Genomic DNA, 23,035 nt, shown 5'->3' with positions numbered 1-23,035 from the left:
CAGCTGTCAATGCAATCCCTATGAGAGGCATCAAAAAATACCCTCATTTCACTGGTTCATTACTGAGGCTGTAGCGATTTTTTGTGTTCTAATAAAGTGTCCCATATGTTTGATCTGTCCTTTTCAATGTCACATACCTGCCATCTCAATATACAACCCACAATGTATTATAATATACTCTTTCAGAGATTCAAAAGTGCTAGCATTGTAAATCTCAAGTTAAAGTGGTCGCACGTTATATACGTCACAGTCGCATCCCTTGAGTCGGGATCTGGATGTATTATTGAGAATTCCACTCTTCAAAGTCAGCGCTCATAAAGGCAGTGACGTCCCTTAAAAGCGACAGGTTCTCTGTCTGCCGTCTCCCCTCTGCTCCGTTAACATTATGGGTAACTCATTCAAGTGGTAAATTAAATGTGAAATACATCCGCTATTGATAAAACAACAATATATGTTGACAAAGACACCTCATACATTTGAAAACATATTTTTATTCAAATCAATATAGTCTTCAGTTAATTTCGTTACATTTTAAAAGTAGGCTAACTACAGTTGAATTTCAATGGACTTCTATGGGCTGGCCTGCAGTACACCATTGTAACGGACCAGAAGTGGGGCCGCTGTCTCATTTGGGGGCGTGAAATGTGTAGTCCCTGTGTGTCTCTATAGACACAATGTTATGCTGCACCCCAGTAAGATGGCCGCCATGTAGCGACGTCGCTCTCCATTGGCCAGCAGCGCAGGTGATAAAGCAGGAAAGGGCGCACACCAGTGTTGGTGAGGTGATGGCCTAAGGCAGTAAATAAGTAAAAATGAGAAAAGGCCGCACACACGTAGCCACGATGCTGTATATGTATTGAGAAGAATCCAACGTTTCGACCTTTCGGCCTTCTTCAGGGAAAATGAAGAAGGCCGAAAGGTCGAAACGTTGGATTCTTCTCAATAAATATACAGCATCGTGGCTACGTGTGTGCGGCCTTTTCTCATTTTTACAGCAGCGCAGGTGAGCCATATAGCCTTTCTTATATATCTATGATAAACACAGCTGTATTGGTGGGTGTGGTGCACTGTGGTCTCCTGCAGGACGCAGGAAGTGGAAAGAGTGATTGACAGCTGGCTGGGTGTGGTTGTGTGTTGTGTTGGATCCAGTGAAGGTGAGGTGAAAGGTGCCTCCTGGATACCGAGGCTTGGTGGAGCAGCTGATGGTGAAGTTGAAACCCTCCCTATCAACTGACCCTGTTTATAGTAGCCTCGGCCTCAGCCTTACTCACCTGCGAAGAGAAAAGCCTGGTCACAACCTAAAGGCTCATGCATACTCCAGTTTTAGGTGATACGTTATCACCTTCACCTATCACCGTCACCTTCGTAATGAGTCGAGGCCATCACACTCGCGCCGGTGATGTCCCGGTGAAGCATTGACCTCTGGTTCAGAAGTGAAACCCCCCGTGCCTGCAAAACCAAGTGGACCGCCCACCCAGCTTCTAGTAGACCAATCAGTGAACAAGGTGATAGTCCCAGAGTGAAAAGACTTGTCTGACAGTAAAAAACAGAGAAATGTGTCGGGGGCCACGGTGATAGCTGATCACCGCAGGGAGTGACATAACTAGTGACATAGTTTTCTAACCTTTAGAAAACTACACCGCAGTGATAAGCTATCACCTCAAAGTGGAGTATGAATAGGCCTTAAGGCAGAAAGTGCATAGCCGGAAGTGTTAGGCCGGAACATCTGTCAGATGTATTTCTTCCGTATATTACGATATTGTTCGACCAATTACAACACATTCACAGAGAATGTAAACAGATTTGTAAAGCATCAACGTCATTTCCTTGAGCGGTACTTCCGCCAAAATTGCGCTACTTCTGCCAAGTTCCAGCACTTTATGCACTCTACAGCGTAGGTCTTGCCCAGCGTGCGTTTATAGTGGGGAGAGGGTGATGTCTGTAACAAGATAAGAGGTGATTGGCTGAAACAGTATATGGCTGAAACAGCATATATTCACACACACACACACACATACACATACACATACACATACACACACACACACACACACACACACACACACACACACAGTCATTGTTCTGTTACCTGAACAGGTCACCTCCAGTATGGCGCGGGTACCAAAAGGCACAGGTTTTCTACACTCACTCAGTGCAGATTCAGACCCATCACAGGAGTCAGCCCTATATATCCTCCATACACTTCGGAATTCAGAATCCTTGAGCTCACTCCTTTCTGTTGAAACAGCAGAGCCACAGACCAGCTGTCGACACACTACAGATGCCGTCTTCAGGTTCGAGTGGTTCTCATCATCCACTGGGCGCCACTCCCCCATGTGCTTCATCTCCAATCTACCAGTACAGGGACTGGTTCCTCCCACCAACCTGACAGGGTCTGCAGTGCACACATACAATATAGAATAAGCAGTAAAAAGGACATTTGCCTTTATAAACTAATATTGAAACTAGGGATGTCCCGATCACGTTTTTTGGCTCCCGATCTGATTCCGATCATTTGAAAATGATGTGATCCGCCCCGATTTCTGATCACCCGATCCGACCGGGACAACCCTAATTGAAACCTTTTATTTTACCTGAGCAGGTGAGTCCAACAGTCTTGTCAGGTGAGCAGGTGTTTCTAGTTGAATCTGAGGTTCTACAGTCCAGGAGAACAGACTCACTGCCTTCACACTGGAATTCTTTGGTCAACATTGGAGCCTTCGCTTCTCCATAGAGTGCCCCCTGGAGGACTGAAGGAGCCCCACATTCCAACTCCCTACAAACCACCTTTGCATCCTGCTGGTCAAAGTCACCTTCACACACTGAGCCCCACGACTGGTTAGACTTGACCTCCACTCTGCCTGCACAGGGGTTCAGGAAATCATTCCCATTCACCAACCTCACAGACTCTGGGGCCCAGTGGGGAGGGGGGGGGGGGGGGGGGGGGGGTGGAGTGAGAGAGAGAGAAAGAGAGAGAGAGAGAGAGAGAGATAATAATAATATTTTACTATTTTAAGTTACAATGGGTTTGTAAAGGAAGGGGTTGTGTCTGGTGAAATTAATATCAAATATCTAACATTGACATTATTCCTAAAAGAAAATGCAAGTACTGTATCTAATTCACTCTGACCAGGAAGCAACCCGATGTGTACACCCCTTGTCATTACAGTCACTTTTGAAGTCATTGTTTGATACCTGAACAGTTCACCTCCAGTCTGCTCGAGGATTTATCAGACAACATTGGTCCACACTCCCTCAGTGAATGTTCAGATCCAACACAGGGAGATATAACCCTCCATGCACGTTCACGTTCAAAACCAGATCTTGACACTGTTGAAACTGCAGAGCCACAGTCCAGCTGTCTACACACTACAGACGCTGACTCCAGGTTCCATATATAATGGGACACTGGTCTCTTCTCTCCCTGGTGTTTCACCTCCAGTGTACCAGCGCAGCGACTGCTTCCTCCCACTAAGCTGATATCATCAGGCTCTGTACAGAGACAAGAGAGGAATAAGTGAGAGGGGAAAATAATATATATAGTATTATATGATGTATGATTATAAAAAAGTAATGTGTAAATTGTCTTTTACCTGAGCAGGTGAGTCCAACAGTCTTGTCAGGTGAGCAGGTGTTTCTAGTTGAGTCTGAGGTTCTACAGTCCAGGAGAGCAGACTCACTGCCTTCACACTGGAATTCTTTGGTCAACATTGGAGCATTCGCTTCTCCATAGAGTGCCCCCTGGAGGACTGAAGGAGCCCCACAGCCAAGCTCCCTACAAACCACCTTTGCATCCTGCTGGTCAAAGTCACCTTCACACACTGAGCCCCACAACTGGTTAGACTTCGCCAACACTCTGCCTGAACACAAACCAGTCCCATTCACCAACCTCACAGACTCTGGAGAGAGAGAGAGAGAGAGAGAGAGAGGGGTGGGGGGGGGTTGAGTCAGAGAGAATATGTTATTTTTAACATTCTTCACACACCCATTAAACATGTGTGTGCACGAATTGTGACCTTGAAAATGATTATTCTTTATTATTTGTTTAAATTAAATATTTATTTGCTCCTATATGCACAGCTTTGTATGTATGTCCGTTAAGCACGGAATGTGCTCAGCTGATTGGCTGAGGACGGAATGTGATGTATGAGGATGTTCTCATCATACCGCGGCCTTCCCCGGCTGCGGTTGTTGTGTATAGTGGGTGGTGCTCTTGCTTGTCTTTAGTGATGCACATAATCATAACTTATTACATGGCTTGGTTGAATGCTTGATTCTGATTGGTCAATCGCTGAATTCAGCGGTGTGTTATTTCTTGATATCAGACCACTCCGCTCTATAACAGACTAATCAAACCCTCTGACCACCAGCTGCGCGGCTGCGCCCCACTTGATTTACTGCTGTTTCCAACATGACAGCCATGTAAACACACACACACACACACACACACACACACACACACACACACACACACACACACACACTGTCATTTACAGCTAAACATTGCTCTCAAAAATGTTTTTGAAAACATTTGAGCTAGAAATAGACTAACAGTACCCGAAAATGGATTCTATTTGATCAACTCACTTCCTTGTTTTCCAGACGCAACCAGCGCGAATACTTTTGTTTGTTGTATTTTGGATCAATTTATTAATTTATGTTAGGTAGCCATGTAATAAGCTGGATAATATCTGGCTAGGTCATTGTCAGGATATAATTCACCTTCAGGGTGATTAACCTCCCTGTTGGTGAATTATCCGACAATGACCACCTAGCCAGATATTATCCCTTACATAATGCATGTACAATACGGATGTATGGATGTATGGATGTATGGAAGAGACTACTGTCATTGATGAAGTTATTGTTTATTACCTGAACAGGTCACCACCATTCTGGAGTCGGTCTTATAAGACTGCATTGATCCACACTCCGCCAGTGAAGATTCTGATCCCGAACAGGGAGCCGAAATGATCCATGTAGGTAGCTCTGTATACTCCTCCCTCCATGTTGTTGAAGTAGCAGAGCCACAGCCTAGGATTCTACACACTACAGATGATGACTTCAGTTTCCAGGTGCCCACATCCAATAGTCTCCACTCTCCCTGGTGTTTCACCTCCACTACACCGGCACAGTGACGGCTTCCTCCTACCAACCTGACATCTCCAGACTCTGTACAGAGACAATAGAACAAACAGTAAACAAGAAATATGACTTTGATTAGAAGAAAACCTTTCAGGCTACAATACATAATGTTCAGTTGTGTGTTCATATCTGTTTACCTGTGGTGTGTGGTGTTGGTTGAAGCTGGAGAGCTGAAGAGAAAAAATATAAAATAAATAAGTTTAACAAAGTACATGGATCCTTTAGTAGAGCAGTTTGGTTTATCTGTTGAAATACAGGAGATGTAGGGAAGTTTGCTGCTATTGAAGGAGACAGAATTCACGACCCATGAACCTTAAGTAAAATCAGCTATAGGCTATTTTAGCAGCGATCTTTTTATAAGTCACCCGAATAGTGACCCAAGCCCAAGAAGGCATGCATTTTGTGGCCGCGATCAACAACACTTTACTTGTGAGCCGTGAACATTTTGATCAGGGACTAAAAAGCCGTGAACCATTTTGATCAGGGAGATTAAAAGGTTTTAAGATTTCGGGTTAACATGGCAGTGAAGATACATAAAAGAGATATGAATTATCAACCCTACTCTAGATCAGGGGTTCTCAACCCGTGGGTCGCGACCCCTCGGGGGGTCGCCAAATTATTTTAGGGGGTCCCCAAATTATTAAAAAAAAAATATATATATATATATTTTTTTTTTTCAATTTTATTTTCACGATTTTTCAAAAATAGCAGACCTACAAGCTCGTAGCGCGCCACTCGGTGGCTATAATTTAGCTATTTTTCAATAGCTAAATTATAACAATGCTTAAAACACCAAAAGGGGTTCCCGCCCAAAATGGTTTAAGGTTATTGTAGCAGTCAATTTATATTGGGGGTCGGGAGGGGGCGTGGCGGGGGTCCCGAGACATTGCCAAAGCATTTCCGGGGGTCCCCGGCCAAAAACGTTGAGAACCCCTACTCTAGATGATCTTCCCTCTTATGTACTGTACTAGAATTTCGCGGGCCTTCGGCCCGCGCATCCCAGAGTTGCGTTGCCGCGCGTTGCGATACAGAAGTCCACAGATACAGAAGTGCACAGTGACACGCGTTGTATGCAGCTGTTTTGTGTTGCAGCGCGCGTGTAGTGTTGTTGTTCTTATCCATATATGCGCCTCGGTTCGTCCCGTTTGTTCCACGCCAGGTGTTGACGCAGTCGTTGGCGCAAATTTCTTATTATTTTAACTGTGTATGTAATCGCGGCTAGTAGCACACATTATTTTTTAGGATCACGATGAAAAGTTATCAAATAATGTGTTTGAGGGTCCTCCTATATACAGCTTTAGTCCCCACACGTCTCAATATTTGCCATTGACAAAGAACAGAGAAATTAGGTCGAAATGGCGCTAAATATGACGTAATTTAAAATGTATTATATATATATATGTTTTTAATTGAATGTAAATACTTTACTTATAAAAAAACCTGGCAACCCGCACCCCGCGGTAATTTTCCGCTAACCTGAGCGGTGCTCCCTAGGCTGCTGGAGGGGTTCACATCATCCCATGCACCCTCGAGAGGAAAAAGAAGGAAAATAAATGCAGCCTTGAGCCTACGTACCAATGTGGTCTTGTGGAGCTTGATCAGCTCCTCCTCCTCCTTTTTTGCCCAAATTGCCAATCCCAATAAATGCCAAAGTAGCCTAGTGTGAATACTTCCACAGCCTAATTACTAAAGGATAAACTATCAGTCTTCTCCGAAATCTGTCAATGTTTGTCAACTCAGCACGTGTTGACAACACATAGTAAACAGAAGCCGTGTGTGTGTCACAGCAAAAGTGGTGACCTATAGAATCCTGTACATAGAAGCATCACGCAATCGTCTCCCTCCCTGTGTGGGTCACGTGGTGGGCTTTGAGCAAAGTGTGTGTGGCTGGCTGGCCTGTGTTTTGCTGCGTGGGGATCGCCATGTGAGGGGGCTAGCCAATAAGGGCCCTGTGTTGCATGTGGAGAATTGTGTAGGTTAGTGTGTGTGGTGTAGCCGAACGGGGTGGTGAGAACATGAGGGGGATGTAGCACAGCAATCGGTGACCCCTACATTAAGCTGTGTTGCTCCCAGCATGCAGTGCAAATGCGTGTTGTAGCAACCGTAGCCAATGGGAAAACAGGATGCAGTGTTGCCAGGTGCGCGAATTGTAAGCGAGTTGTAAGTAGCGTGTTGAATGGCATTGTTTCTGGGCTTGTTTTCATAGACCTGGCAACAAATTAGGTGGGGGTGTCGGTGCTTGTGGCGTGTTTGTGTTTATTATTGATAGTGATATTGTGTGTGAGTCTGGACGGGAGGCGGCTTTAGTGGCAGTGCAATGACAATTTTTACGCGGCTGGTGTTGAGTGTGGGCGTGCGGCGCGACATGAGGAGATAGCCGCCGATCGACGCGGAGGGTAAGGCTGTGTCGTCTTAGTGTGTTGTTGCAGTGTGTGTTGCAGCGTGTTGCAGCGTGTGAGTGACGTAGTAGCTGGTGACTTTGGGTTGGGTCCCTTTTCCTTTTGGGCACACCTTTTCAAATGTATAATAGATGTATGTATTTTAGTTTTCCTTTTCTTTTCCCCACCCCCATGTTATTCATTTATTTTCTGCCTGCAGTGAAACATAGCAGGCAGCTACAGTATTAGTAAGAGAAATCTATGAAAATCTGGGAACTAAATCGTTACCAAGAAATGTCTTCACCAATGTGTTTCTAAAGGTGTCTAATAACATGTACTAAAAGTTTGAAATTCAACTCCCGTGGGAAATTGAATTTATTAGCATAATATGTGACCATACCCATAACATCCTATATAAGGCAAAAAAGTCCAAATTTCATCATTCTTTAAGTAGCATGTGACATATGAAACTAGGGGGTTTTCATGATTCTGAATCCATTCCAAGCATTCGTTTTGCACAAAAAACACGGCCTCACACAAACGTGATGAGGTCAGCACATTTGGTCAAGTGGATATGGCCTAATTTAGCCCAAGGAGTGTTTTTTGTGCAAAACTAATGCTTGGAATGGATTCAGAATCATGAAAACCCCCTAGTTTCATATGTCACATGCTACTTAAAGAATGATGAAATTTGGACTTTTTTGCCTTATATAGGATGTTAAGGGTATGGTCACATATTATGCTAATAACTCACATTTCCCACGGGAGTTGAATTTCAAACTTTTAGTACATGTTATTAGACACCTTTAGAAACACATTGGTGAAGAAATGTCTTGGTAACGATTTAGTTCCCAGATTGGTCAAATACCTGATAAAATGCCCTTACTATATCTATTAGTTGTTGACAGACAAAAAGGTGCACTGACTTGTGTGCTGTTTGGGAACAGTACAGTTGACAATTATGCAAAGCATTTCATCAGCTTTACATAACCCCTAACCCTATAACCCTTAACGTGTTTTCTTACATTTGTGTTAGTTTAAAACAAGTGGGTTGCGGCCGTTGCACACATCCAGTCCCTCGCTGGTGCTGGACAAAAGGTTACAGTGTGTAGAAAAAGGAGAAGTACGCACACAGCTCAGCTCCACACAGTAGTTTATTTATTTAAAACGCTGACATTTCAAACACACAACGTTTCGGCCATAGCTTGCCTTCATCAGGTGACAATAATCAAGTGACAATGACAGCCTCCCATATATGGTATTGTGGGTCACATGACCGGCACGGAAACAGGGCAGGTAATTGTTACAAACACCCTTCTGTGAAATAATCATACTTTTAGAAACAACCACCATCAAACAAGTTTGGGAAAAACTTGCTGGCTTTAGCTTTTGTTACATTTTTTTTATTACCGGTATAAATATTTTTAGAGATTTTACCATTTTAATTAGATTAAAAAAAAAAAAAAGTCCAGGCACCTTGGCTGGTAATCCAGTCTGGCAGTGTGCCGCGGGTTCGACTCCTGATCCCGACGGCCTTTACTGCATGTCTTCCCCCCATCTCTCTCCCCATTTCCTGTCAGCCTACTGTCTGTCCCTCCATAAAAAAATATAAAATAAAGGCGAAAGCCACAAAAAAAACATATATATATAAAAAAAAAAGTGCTTAGCGTTTGGGAAGTCTGCTCTAAGTAGTATAATAAATAATCAATTAGAACATATTTTGAAGGTACCAGAGGTACATTCAATTTTTATGTCTATCACTACTGTGGGTTCATTGCTCCCACTGTGGCGATGGCTTTACTGGCCTCTTACCAGATTGTCATCTTGAGTGTTGTTGCCTTCATGATTGCCCTTACATTTGTGTTAGCCTTTTGGGAAGTTGAGAGCAGCTTGCTTTTTGGATTACACAGTAAACACCTAAACACATATGATTTAGCCGTCGTTTCTGTTAAAAGCATATATTTGTCCAGGCCATATAGAGACCATGGAATTTAGGCCTGACGTCGAAAAAAGTCTTCTGAAAGAATATATATTCAAAGATGTATGCCGCATTTTCACGATTTTTCAAAAATATCAGATCTACGAGCTCATAGCGCGCCACCGAGTGGCGCGCTATGAGCTTGTAGATCTGCTATTTTTCAATAGCTAAAGTATAGAGCTCATAGCGCGCCACCGAGTGGCGCGCTATGAGCTTGTAGATCTGCTATTTTTCAATAGCTAAAGTATAACATTATGCTTAGTTAAAACACCAAAAGGGGTTCCCGTCCAGAATGGGTTAAAGCAAAATAAAATCTCACAACAGAAAAATGGTGTCCTAATGTGCGATTTGAGAAACAATGTGAATGGAGCCCCCTAACACTAGTGCTGTTTCTTTAAAAACACATTATGTTTTAGTATTATTGATCCCACTGGTCTTCTACATACTTCCAACCAGGTGAAGAAATCACAGATTGAGGCTTTAACATTTGCTTTTATGAAATATCCCAGACCATTAGGATTTTATGGAAGGTGCTTCTGCACATATAGATAGTTAGACAATTTCCAATGCTCTCATATTAAAATAATAACCAAAAATAGCCGATCTACAAGCTCTCAATATGCCTGAGAGCTTATAGATGGACTACTTTCATGGCACAGCATGCTTCCATAGAAGACATGCTGGCTTCTATATGGAATCCAAGTGACTGAAATCAGTTGTGGTGACTGAGAACTTTAATCCATGCATGGAGGCGCATTGTAGGCCCTCAGCGGGCAGAGGCAATTTAACCTCCTGTCCTCAACCGAGGAAAAGGGAGGCGGCGGGTGGAAGCTTACCAGGTCCACTGGATTTCATCCGGAAGGAAAGTTCTTAGGCATTTATAGCCTTGGGGCGGGGACTGAAGTCTTGTCATGATGAACAAGTGCACGATCCAATTCAATTGTTTGTGAGTATATGAAGTGTTCTGTGTGCAGTGCACGGCACAAGATGGCGGCCCCCATAGGAGAAGATTTGGGCGAAAAGAGGTTAAACAAACTAAACCTTAAAGGGTAAGACCACTTTTTTAGAGGTTTGGGTTGTTTTCTTACCTTATTATGGGCAAACTAGTCCATTCCATGAGTTATTTCGCTCCGTTGTGTTGTTTATTAGAAATTTTAGAAATAAAAAAGTCGCTCATTGACTTCCATTGTAACGGGGAAACAGCTCTCAAAGTCACTTTTTTAGCACATGAACCAACGCAACAAAAGCTGATTCTGACAGTTTATGACACCAGGAAAACTCATGCGGTTTTATTTTCGTCTTTTAAGATAGATTTATAAAGTTACTATTTTAGTCGGAGATAGACTGAAGCAGTGCTACGGCGTTCCCAACTCTCGCGGGTCGTCTTGCGAGGTTTCGTTTGTAAACAGAAGTCTCCACGCTGTTTGAGATGCACGCAGCTGCAGCCTCACATATGAGCAATCCCAGACACAGACACTTTACACACTTCTTCTAAAGTGTCTTCTAAAGTGTCTCCCTCAAACACGTCCATTGTGTATGTTTTTAGTGACAAGCGGACGAGATCAAATCCTTTTGTTTACATCCCCGTCATTTCCAATAAGGAAGGTTTTGGTCCAATCAGATCGTTTTTCACAGCAGTGATTCGGTCGGCGTAGGCATACCTACCGGATCGTCTTTCTACACAAATTAGTCAAAACAAGACAAAGTTGACATTTTTTATTAAAAATAAAACCGCATGAGTTTTCCTGATGTCATAAACTGTCAGAATCAGCTTTTGTTGCGTTCGTTTATGTGCTAAAATAGTGACTTTGAGAGCTGTTAATCTGTTACAATGGAAGTCAATGGACCCTATTTTTTATTTCTTAAATTGCTAATAAACAACACAACGGAGCGAAATAACTCATGGAATGGAATAGTTTGCCCATAATAAGGTAAGAAAACAACCCAAACCTCTAAAAAAGGTCTTACCCTTTAATGATCACTCATGCAGGTCCGGAGCTGAACAAGATTACACAATGTTTATTATTTACACTACAGTAACCTATCTATTAACTCAGCAAAAAAAAAAAAAAAAGCAAGGCAAACAGTGGGTCGATGGGCCACGACCCACTTTTAGGTTTATATGGGTTGTGAGCAGGGCTCGAAATCAACTTGTTTTCTTGGTAGCACTTTAATTTAGTAGCACCAGAAAGAAATGTGGGAGCACCAACCAAAATATAAGCACCACCAATATGTAATACATTTTTTAATTAACCCATGCGCGCACGCATGCACACGCACACACACACACACACACACACACACACACACACACACACTTCGTCATTCACAGCCTTCGTCATTCACAGACACTGTTTCTCATTTCCCTCAGATCTTTTCTCAACTTCTAACACTTGACAATGACGTACTTTATGACATCGCACATGAAGCGCTGCAGCGTTCAGCAACACTCTGCTCCGTTGTGTCAATGACTCTAATTAAACAATCTGCACGCTCACGCTATTAGCAACGAGCTACTGGCAGTGCTGCTCAGCCTCAGAGGATACATGCTGCGGGATGGCAGGGAGCGCTCGTTTTGGTTCACCCGACGTGCCGCTTTGGTCGCACAAAATGTTTTTAGGTCACGCGGATTGAATGTCAGGTGCAATTGCGACCAAAAAACGCAATTTTAGACCCCTGGTTATTATTAATAGATCAAAAATAGATCTACTTACATGAGGAAATGAGCAGAGAGGTCACACTCAGCCACAGTACCATATGCATCCTGCTGTCTGCTCCTGTGTCTGAAGCTACAGATACAGTACCTTCAACCACTAAATAATCCTGTCTATATACTGTATACACTCTCCCAACCCCACCCCGAGGCACACACACGCATGTGCACACACACACACACGCACACGCACACACACACACACACACACACACACACACACACACACACACACACACACACACACACACACACACACACAGGTAGACTTTGACTGACTTTGATAAGGAGAAATCAATAGGCTGTCCTTAAAGGACCACAACCTCCGTGGTGGTACGTGGGCAGCAGCCATGCCTTAAAGGACCACAACCTCCGTGGTGGTACGTGGGCAGCAGCCATGCCTTAAAGGACCACAACCTCCGTGGTGGTACGTGGGCAGCAGCCATGCCTTAAGTTTATCCCTAAAACACCTCCGCTACCCGTTGCAGTGTGCATATAGGTATGGTTTGGGCGTTACAATAATGCAACCAATCACCGTGCCAGATGCCACTGCCTTTAAAGGGGAATTTCTCCCTAAACCTTTTTTTTACAAAAGTTGATAATTATGTATAATTGACAAAAATGTTTAAAAAAAAAAAAAATAACGATATAGGGGAGCTGAAGCTGCAGCTGGAGATGAAGCTGGGGCTGGAGGGGTCTAACGCTAGAACTCCTATTCAATCGCGCAATTGTTTTTTGTTCACATCTGTTCTAGATGATGTGACAGCAACACTCCATGCATTGTTGACACTGCACTCTTCCTGGTCTACGTGAGCTGACGTTAGACCCCCCCAGCAGCAGCCCCAGCTCCAGCCCCAGCCCCAGCTCCCCTATATCTTTATTTTTTTTTGGTCAATTTTGGTCAATATACATAATTATCAGCTCCCCTTTGAGAGAAGACGCAACCCATTATCCATTACCGATTATCCCCAGTGCAATCTTGGGTCTCACCATGCATGGAAGAGCGATGCTGCCTTGGAATAAAACTATATTTCATACACAGAAGGTACACGGAATTTATACAAGAGGTATGTCCATATCCACATCCCCTGGCCCCCAAACATGTAGGCTAAAGAGTCTTTGAGTAGCCTACTTAGAAAAGTGTGCCAGTCTTCCTTGACCCTCTGTCCTTCAACATTCTCTGTCGGACCTGAATTCACTGCTGGACTGAACATATGAAACAGTCAATATTTGGGAAGTACAAACGTACTGGGCACACAATTGACAGGTGTGTTGCGATTGGTGTGGGGTAATTTGTGCTTCTGCTTACCAAATGTTTTGATATGTTCAGTCCTGGACTCGTTCCGGGCCCCTCACCGGAGAGAATGTTGTCGGTGTGCAGCTCGTGGAAAAGTGAAGATATTTTACTATGTAGGACACTTTAATATTGTAGTTAAATAGCAGTAACATAATATAGTTTAAAACAGCCGAGTCATTCACCTAGTCCAAAGTGTCCTCTTTCCTCGATCCTCACATCGGACATAGCCTACTGGATCAAACCATTGTGTTTGATGAATGAAGTTAAATCAGGTCATTGATCTCTCTTGAGGGAAGTTAAGGAACCGAGAGGTTATACACATGCAATGACATAATCATTTCCAAAAGTATCCCCTCTCTCATATCTACTTTTCTTGTGCAGTTCAACCAGAACATTTATTTCTCCTGAGAGAAGCCAATGAACCGAGAGGTTAATCCACAAACACAATCACTCAAACAGCACAACGTCAAGCATTTCCTAGTACATCTGCTGAGTAGGGGTGCACGAAACAAGCCTATAGGTGCTTGGCCCAAAGCCTGTTAACTGGTTCAGTCCACCCAACGTGCCCACACGTCATAAGCAATCCAATCGACGGGTTGCAATGACGTGTGTACACGTCGTAGCGCATCTTCAATAATATCAAACGAGAGAAGAATATTCTGATTTTTTTTATTTTTTAGTTGGACTCCAAGGCCACCGTATGCTTCGCTCTTCGTTCATGCGTAGTCTGGTCACTTCCTAGTTTAGCGCTGCAGAAAGAATGCCGCGTCTCTACTAATCTAGGGCGCTCTCCGTGGTTTTGATCAGATGGATATACTAAGCTCTTCATTTCTGACTTCTCAACTGTCTCTCGTTCAAAATACGAACGTGATGGATTATTTAGCGATACTATTGAAATGAGAGAAAGGTAAGCAAGCAAAAAAATATCTCAGTTTTTTCCGGAACAGAAGGGGGGGGGGGGGGGGCTTTACAGAGTAAAAGCGGCCATGTCTTCCCGGCACCCCAGAGCTTCTATTTTGAAGGAACAAGGCTGGTTGTGTTAATAAAGTATTCAATCAATCCATCAATAAATAGCCTATACTCTTTTCCAATTGTCTGTTTTCACAACTGAATGACTACTGAATGAGATGAGTACACAAATTAAACGTAGATTGTTTTATATTTTTAATTATTTTTCTGGTGAAAACCGATTTAAATAACCTGCATTATTTTGAGACCGATCCGATACTGATATGGCATTTTTATGGCCGAAATGGCCTATTCCGATTATGCTACCGATTAATCGTGCATCCAGACAGACAGACAGACAGACAGACAGACAGACAGACAGACAGACAGACAGACAGACAGACAGGGGTGACACGCGACAGGCCAACAGCACACACACCAAGGCCCGCCCCCGCTCGATCAATTGCTCTTAATTAAAGCAGATAGATACTCCCAGGGCAATAGCATAAACACAAAGTCTTTTAGATTAAAAAATTAGACCATCAAGACCCATTAAGGGCTGTAGATGAACATAGCCTACCTAATCCCTTCAGGTGATCAGACCTTAAACATCTGACCTCCAGTAACGTCAGAGCTGACGAGATTTAGCCTCATTGACTAGAAACGTTTAGTAATTAGCCTACAGTCAAACTAAAAGTATTGTTTTAGCAAAAAAAATTGTTTTGTACTTATACATACATTTGTATGGTACAAAACACTGAAGTCCTTCAAACAGAAACCCGACCTCAGTAAATCTAACTGTATGTTAAACCTAACCTTAACCCAAAAATCATTGGTCCTTTGGACCAGGGCTAGGAGGGTCCCGTCCCATCTGGTACCCAGGAAGGGTGCATGGCCCTTCGGACGTGTCAAGCAGCCGAGCGACAGCCCCCTCTCAGCCCTGGAAGTGCGCCCGCTTATTGTGTGTTTTGCATATAGTCTTTCCTATTGCTGCATTCCTTGGCCCCTCTTATCACTGCTTGCAGCTATATTTTGTGTTTTGTGTTTTGATGGATGGAACCCTTAGCAATCATTTGTGGTTGCAGTTCAATTGTCTTTAAAAAAAAATCTTATCCTTATGATCGACTATTTCTTACTTGTAAATGTAATTGAATGTTGGACGTAGGGTCGCTCACGCTCAACACCTGAATCCAAACAATGTGCACGCTTCGGGTGAGAAAATAACCCCTTTTAAAGCGTCATCTCTTTGTAGATGCATGATTTTCATGTGACAGCAGCTATAAATGGATACTTCACCCAGTTCCTTCAGTTTCTCAAACTCCTGCTAGATGAGAGCTTCTGGTTTGACGGCAGTGAAAGCTTTGAGATAATAAGCCCAAACGGTTCAGGTGGCAATTCCGCTCATCATCCAGTGTGCAGAGTAGCGGTGACACATGAAACCACTATAGCGCTACTATTAAACCAGCTCTTACAGCCACATTAGGAGGGAACAGGCTCCTCACTAAGAGCAGGAAAAGACTAGCCTATATTTACATCTTAAGCATTTAGCTGACACTCTTTTCCAGAATATTTTACTATAAGTAGAATAAACTACAATTCCGCAATTCCCATTTTTGAGGGGGCAATAGCCCCTCCTGTTCCCATGGGTTTGTGTGTCTGTGTATACCATATTTGTGATGATTTGATTTGCTGAGTACGGAATGTGATGATGAATGATGATAAGAGCGCCCCTCAATTCACACAAGTGTGATTTTATTTTACAAGCAACCAACAGGAAGGAGTACAAAGATCAGATTATAGAGCTTGCATAATGAAGGTGCATGCAGCAGTGGCTTCTTGGTGCCATATGGAACTGTGCAACGTTTGCATTAGTGCAGTGAAGATGAGACTTGCAAATAAGTTAAACTTATTAATGATATCATATACCATGGCTATTTGTTTGTTTTTTCGGATTTCAGATTTCATTCTAATTTACATGAAATGGATTAAACTATTTCTGAAGCCTGCAGGACAACAAGTGAAACTGAGAATGTGTGGCTCATGCAGATCATAGCCTATACTACTATAACTTTTAGATTTTAGATATCACCCAGGGTGCCATGCGATACCTCGGTTCCCTGTTCAATACTGCAAGAAACCTATAGTAATACAATGAGCCACTGCGTTCCCAGGAGACCAAAGGTCACGTGATGCCGGGAGATTGCGCGGCATCACAATATAGAGGGTATGCGTGTGACATCATCATCATACCTGGAAGTTATGCGGGAGCGCCTACTGAGTGGCAAAAACCTACTTTCTGGCCTTGACAGCCCATACATCCAATCAGAAAAGTCCTATTTGATTGCATTAAATGACTTTAAACAACATTAAATTCACTTTGTCACTCACTCGATTTGCCACTCGATCTGCCATTCACTTTATGCATGCGCATACCCTCTATAGGCACAGAGCTGCCCTGCATGCTCTGCCCTGTCTGAGACATTTCTACACATCGCTTTCAGACTACTTCTCCTGTTCTCTAGCCCACGTCCGCATTCTCCCCTCAAGTCGCTGTACAGTAGCTCTCACTCCTCTTTCTCTCTTGTTGCAGGTCTTCCTTGACCCTCTGTCCTTCAGCCCACCCTTCCACCCCCTCCCCTCTCCTCTCCTCTCCTCTCCTCTCCTCTCCTCTCCTCTCCTCTCCTCTCCTCTCCTTAGAGAAGGGAAGGGAAGGCGTGATGTGCCACCTCCTGTCTTATGTGTCATTGCCCCTCAGGGTCACGCGATGAAAGCCGACAGCAACACACTTACACAACACCAATAAAAAAAACACACACAACACAACTGCAGTGGCACATATGTGTACATATGAGCACAAACATTTGGACACACACACGCAGACTAAACAGCTTTTTTTCTTTCTTTCTTTCTCTCTTTCTTTCTTTCTTTCTTTCTTTCTTTCTTATGACCTCTGGCTGGGAGCATGCAGGTATACTCTTTTAGACAACACTGTCTGGGAGCTTGCGTCCATGGACTCAGACAGCAGACAGACGCGACAGTATTACCCCTGACCCAGCCGTTTGCAAGTGCCTGTGTGTGCCTGCCAGGAATGATCAATGACAGAGAATGTGATTGTGTGTGTGTGTGTGTGTGTGTGTGTGTGTGTGTGTGTGTGTGTGTGTGTGTGTGTGTGTGTGTGTGTGTGTGTGCATGTGCGCGTGAACAAGGAAAGGAGAGTGGGGGGGTGCGGTGGAGGGGGGCTGGGGGCTTCAGTACTGTTGCCATGGCAATGGTATGGCCTGATTACATAACCGATGACACAGGCAATGTATGGGGGGAGAGCAGAGGGAACGTACGTAGCACTTCGGTGTCCACGGAGGCTATACCATCAGCTCACTGGTTTTCAATGTCGGGTTTGGTGGATCACATTCACCAGTGGTCCAAATGGACCCTTACTGGTCTGTAACTCAGAACCAAATGGACCCTTACTGGTCTGTAACTCAGAACCAAATGGACCCTTACTGGTCTGTAGTTAGTTCTGGGAGACTATTATAATAATCTTGTCATTTCTTCAGGAATACTTGAACTAAGTATTCCTCCAAGCGTGGAGAGTTCCTTCGGCTTCCCTGCCCAACATAGTTTACACCAGGGATTCCCAACCCTTTTCACGTCAAGGACCCCCAGTTTGATAATGCATTAGGACCACAGACCCCCATTTGATGACACCTTTTATCTCCGGGAGTTGAGAGAGACCCCAATCTACACTAATTTAACCAATTTAAACCCATTGTAATACCATTGAATCTGGGAGCTACTTCTATGTCTCAGTAGTTATAATAATTATTATACATTTTGAATAAGAATTTGAAGGTTTACATAAACCTTAGGTTAGGTTTTAGAAGTTTTTTTGTTTGTATCGGCCTCAGGTCTAAATGAGTTAACTCTGAGAGTGCACGAGATAAAGCATTTGATTCTGTGAGAGATTCATGATTCACCATGGGAGCCTGGATGGCTTGATTATAGGCTTAAAATAATTGATATAAATATGTTTTGGAAATCTCTGTTGGAATATTGAACAGCCTTGCTTTTTTTGGTGGAACCACAAAATGGCTGCCCGCCACTGCTATGCCCTATTGTTGAACATTTTTGAAAGTGTGACTATGCTACTGACTTAGAAGGCATGTGTAGAATCGGCCTCAGGACTTAATTAATGGCATGAAGTGATTCTCATCCAGCTTTTCATACAGAAGCAGAAGAATGGAAACAATTCTAATGATTATGCAAACAAATTGAGATTAGCTCATAATAACTGCGATCAGGCGCTTATGTAATAACTGTGACGTGCCTATAGTCACGCACCGGCCTGAGTAGTGAGTGTGCAGGTAAGCATTGCCCATGCTCATTTTATGCAGCACCAGTACATACGTACAGTATATATTACCATATTTATGTTCCCCACACTGGTGGTGCATTAGTCAGCCACTGTATAACACAGACATACAACCACAGCTCTCTGCTTCACCCTTTGGAATTATCTCGATCTTCTCCGTCTGTCTTGACCTTTTACATGATTACTTTTAAGTTCTCTCTCACACACACACACACACACACACACACACACACACACACACACACACACACACACACACACACACACACACACACACACACACACACACACACACACACACACACACACACACACACACACACACACACACACACACACACACACACACACACACACACCTCGCTCTCTCTTGGAAGTGCTTCAGTATAGTTCCAGCTCATTCAGAGTGCTGCTCCATTAGAGTTGATGATTTAGCAGCGGCTCCATAGCACAAGACAAGCATGGCCTCATTAATTAGAAACCCCCTTTACCATGTACTGCACGTACGTACATACACACGCACACACGAGCACACACACACACACACACAGAATGCAGACTAAACAGCATTCTTTAATTCTTTTCACCTCTGGCTGAGAGCATGCAGGTATACTCTTTTAGTGTATCCCTGTGTGTGTGTGCGTGCATGGGTGTGTGTGTGCGTGCATGCGCGTGTGTGCATGTGCATGATAGATTGATGAGACAGACGTTGATGGTTTCAGACAGTCTGGGTCAAGGAGACAGGGTTGAGTGTTCTGCATCTCAAGAAACCGTAGAATACCTGTCTGTCTGTCTGTCTGTCTGTCTGTCTGTCTGTCTGTCTGTCTGTCTGTCTCACAAACACACACACACACACACACACACACACAAATGGGTGATTTTGTATGTGTGTGCATGCGTGTGTTTGGAATGTATGTGCGTTGTGCGTGTATGTTTGGCATGAAAGAGCCCAGGGGAACAAAGTGCTCTGATATGGCTTTGAGTGTATGTGTGCGTGTGTGCATGTGCGTGTGTGTGTGTGTGTGTGTGTGCATGTGCGTGTGTGCCACCCCAGGGTCTGCAGGCTATAGTATGAGTCAGCAGCTAGTCAGATTTACAGCACATTGATTAAATTAGCATTTCGAGTGTGTGTGTTCCAGGAGCCGAACACACACACACACACACACACACACACACACACACACACACACACACACACACACACACACACACACACACACACACACACACACACACACACACACACACACACACACACAGATGTTACATGAAGACAAACAAGAAACAGTGTGGTCACTGTTTCTTGTTATATTATTTATTTTGTATTATTTATATATATATATTTTTTATTATTATTTATATATTATTATTAAAAAAGCCTGGTTGTCATGCACGCACACACGATAAGGCACATGCGTCTTGCTAAGCAAAAAATAAAAAAAAATTAATACTAACTCCCCAAACCATTTATCTTTTGAGGACCAGGAAAATTTTCCTCACAATGTCATTTTTTTTAAATGCACGCACGCACGCACGCACGCACGCACGCACGCACGCACGCACGCACGCACGCACGCACGCACGCACGCACGCACGCACACAGGTAAGGGCCTGGGGGTGACACGGTGGCCCAGTGACCTAGCTTCTCTACGATAACGCACTGCAGCAATTACAACACGTTCCGCCCAATTAATTTGTTGGAGGAAACAAGATCAATTAGGCAGGAAAATAACAGGCACTTTGCCTGCCCAACCCCCCCCCCCCCCCCCCTCCCCCACTCCAACCTTTCCTTTTGTTGTGGTATATTTCGTCTCTATCAGAGCAGCATGCTTTAAATTCATTAAGCTCTCCTGTGGGAGAAGTGCTAACATCAACACAAATGGATGCTTCTTTCCATCCACTAAATTCTAACATAATCGTTGTTGCCGGGCAGAAACCTCACGTCTACAAATTTCAGTTGTCAATGAACGCCGTACTTCATCAAACAAGAGTGTCGCACAAAAGCGGTGAAAATAGCCGACATACAAACTCACAGCGCATCACATTTCAGCACCATTCTAGAGCAGAACTATTTGCAGAATAATGATGTCCCCCGATGACGGAAATAATTTGTTTTCCCAGGAAGTGTGTGAATAGAGAAGGTGAGTGGACATGGTGGTTTTGTAGCTTTGTAGCTGCAATTGAAGCCAGCTCAACTTGGATTGTAGCTTTTGTAGATGTTGGAGCAGCTCCCAAGGTCGCTGGCTTCCATGGAAAATGAATGGTAGCTTTGTAGCTGCCCGTCTGAACGCAGCATTAGAATGACAGTCGGTTCAAACCACTTTGGTCCCGCTGGGTGTAATGAACAGCGTGCCCTCTAGGACCCGCTCACTTTTATAAAATTGCCAGTAATTTTCCAGCAATGGGTTATTATGTCTATTGTATAGTTATATAGTACTTGGCCATTGACAATAATTAAAAGTCTGAAAGCAGGAGCAGGAGTTATTCTTCATACTGCTTTTTGCCTGGTGAGACAGACAGACAGACAGACAGACAGACAGACAGACAGACAGACAGACAGACAGACAGACAGACAGACAGACGGCAGCTGGTTAGAATGCAGTGTTTGTCTCAAGGACACTTCAATGAGGCAGGGGACCTGAATGGGTCATGTGTTTGGAGGACACTTTCTCCACAAACGGTGTTACCTGGTATACCGTCACACTCACACACAGTTACAGCAGCCAGCTCCACTAAGTGTGATTTGGCCTTATGGTAAGGAAGAACCAATACAAATACCCAAATACACAATGTGGGCTTTTTTAATGCAGGTTTTATTATGAATTACTTAGTATGATTTTGATTATTTATCTTATACCTGGACTAACTCCTAAAACGTGGTATAGTGATTTGGCTCGGTTTTGCTAGAAACCCACAACAGCATTTCTACACAGCTTTCTTTTTAAGCCCTCATCGAATCAAATCATCGCTATGGGGTACACTGTACACATGCACAAACAAAGCTGAGCATATAGGAGGGGCTGGCATCCCTAAAAAATATTGAATCAATGTAAAGTATTAATACTAACTAATTAAAACTAATTCCATTGGACCCTCAAACTGTCTGCTAAAGCAGCTAATTCCACCCCATCTCCTCCTAGCTCCTGTCATGCAAGTATCTGACAATATAAAAAGTCACAATACCAACTTTCACGAGGCAGTATTGCTTTGTTTTAAAAATATATATTTTTAATTTCCTGAAAAATTTACATTTTGGAGGTTTCTGCCCTGCAGCAGCATTGTGTGGATCCTGTGGGAAACACAAGCTTATCACTGCCTTTCTACTTCCACTGTTTCATCACATCCACATCAAAACAGTGAGGAGTTTACTGCGTAACCAGTCTCAACCACAGTCTAACTAAAGCAAAAATGACATTTAACACATTTAACATAAAGTATTTATCTTCCAATATGCAGAGACACGTCTCTAAACAATATGTTCCATGAACTAAAAGGCCTCCAGCTGCCTTCATCAATGTAACCTTTCATTTTCACTCCGTCATCCTTCGGGCCAACTAAAGCAAGCGTGCAATTTCCCGCATATGTCATCGATTTTTTTCGCCCCCCCTATTCCCAAAAGCATCGTGAAGCATGGAAATTGGGAGAGAGGAAATATCGGAAAAAGTAAGCGTATCCCCAAAAGGAACATTTCAGCCGAGGCTCTCCTCTCTCCCTCTCCTGTCTTTGTGTCTCCTATCTCCTTCCATCCTCCCCTTCCCTCTGACATTGCCTATTGATTTGGACATCTGCCGTCGGATGAGTGGAGCCCTTATGCAGAGGTGGAAGAAGTAGCCTACTTCTCAAGTACTGACTTCATAAGTACAGCATAGTATAGTATATATGTATAGTTTATTTGTATAGTGTCATTATATAGATATGTTCTAGTTACGTTCTTATAGCTTACGCATGTTTCTTGATAAATGCATTTTATATATGTGATGTATTCCCATGCTTTTTTGTTCTTGCTTATGTAAATCGCTCTGGATTAAGAGTGTCTGCTAAATGCCTAAATTGTAATTGTAAAAGCAGGAGAACACTGTTGAAATACTCTGTTACAAAGAAAACGGCCTGTATTCAATTATTTACCTGAGTAAAAGGTACTAAACACTGATGCCTGCCAGTCAAAATGTGGGACAGGGTCGATTTTGTGTGTCTCCTGAAAAGTCTT

This window comes from Electrona antarctica, assembly GCF_951216825.1.
Source record: "Electrona antarctica genome assembly, chromosome: 13".
NCBI lineage: Eukaryota > Metazoa > Chordata > Actinopteri > Myctophiformes > Myctophidae > Electrona > Electrona antarctica.
Note: the sequence above shows the minus strand (reverse complement) of the source record.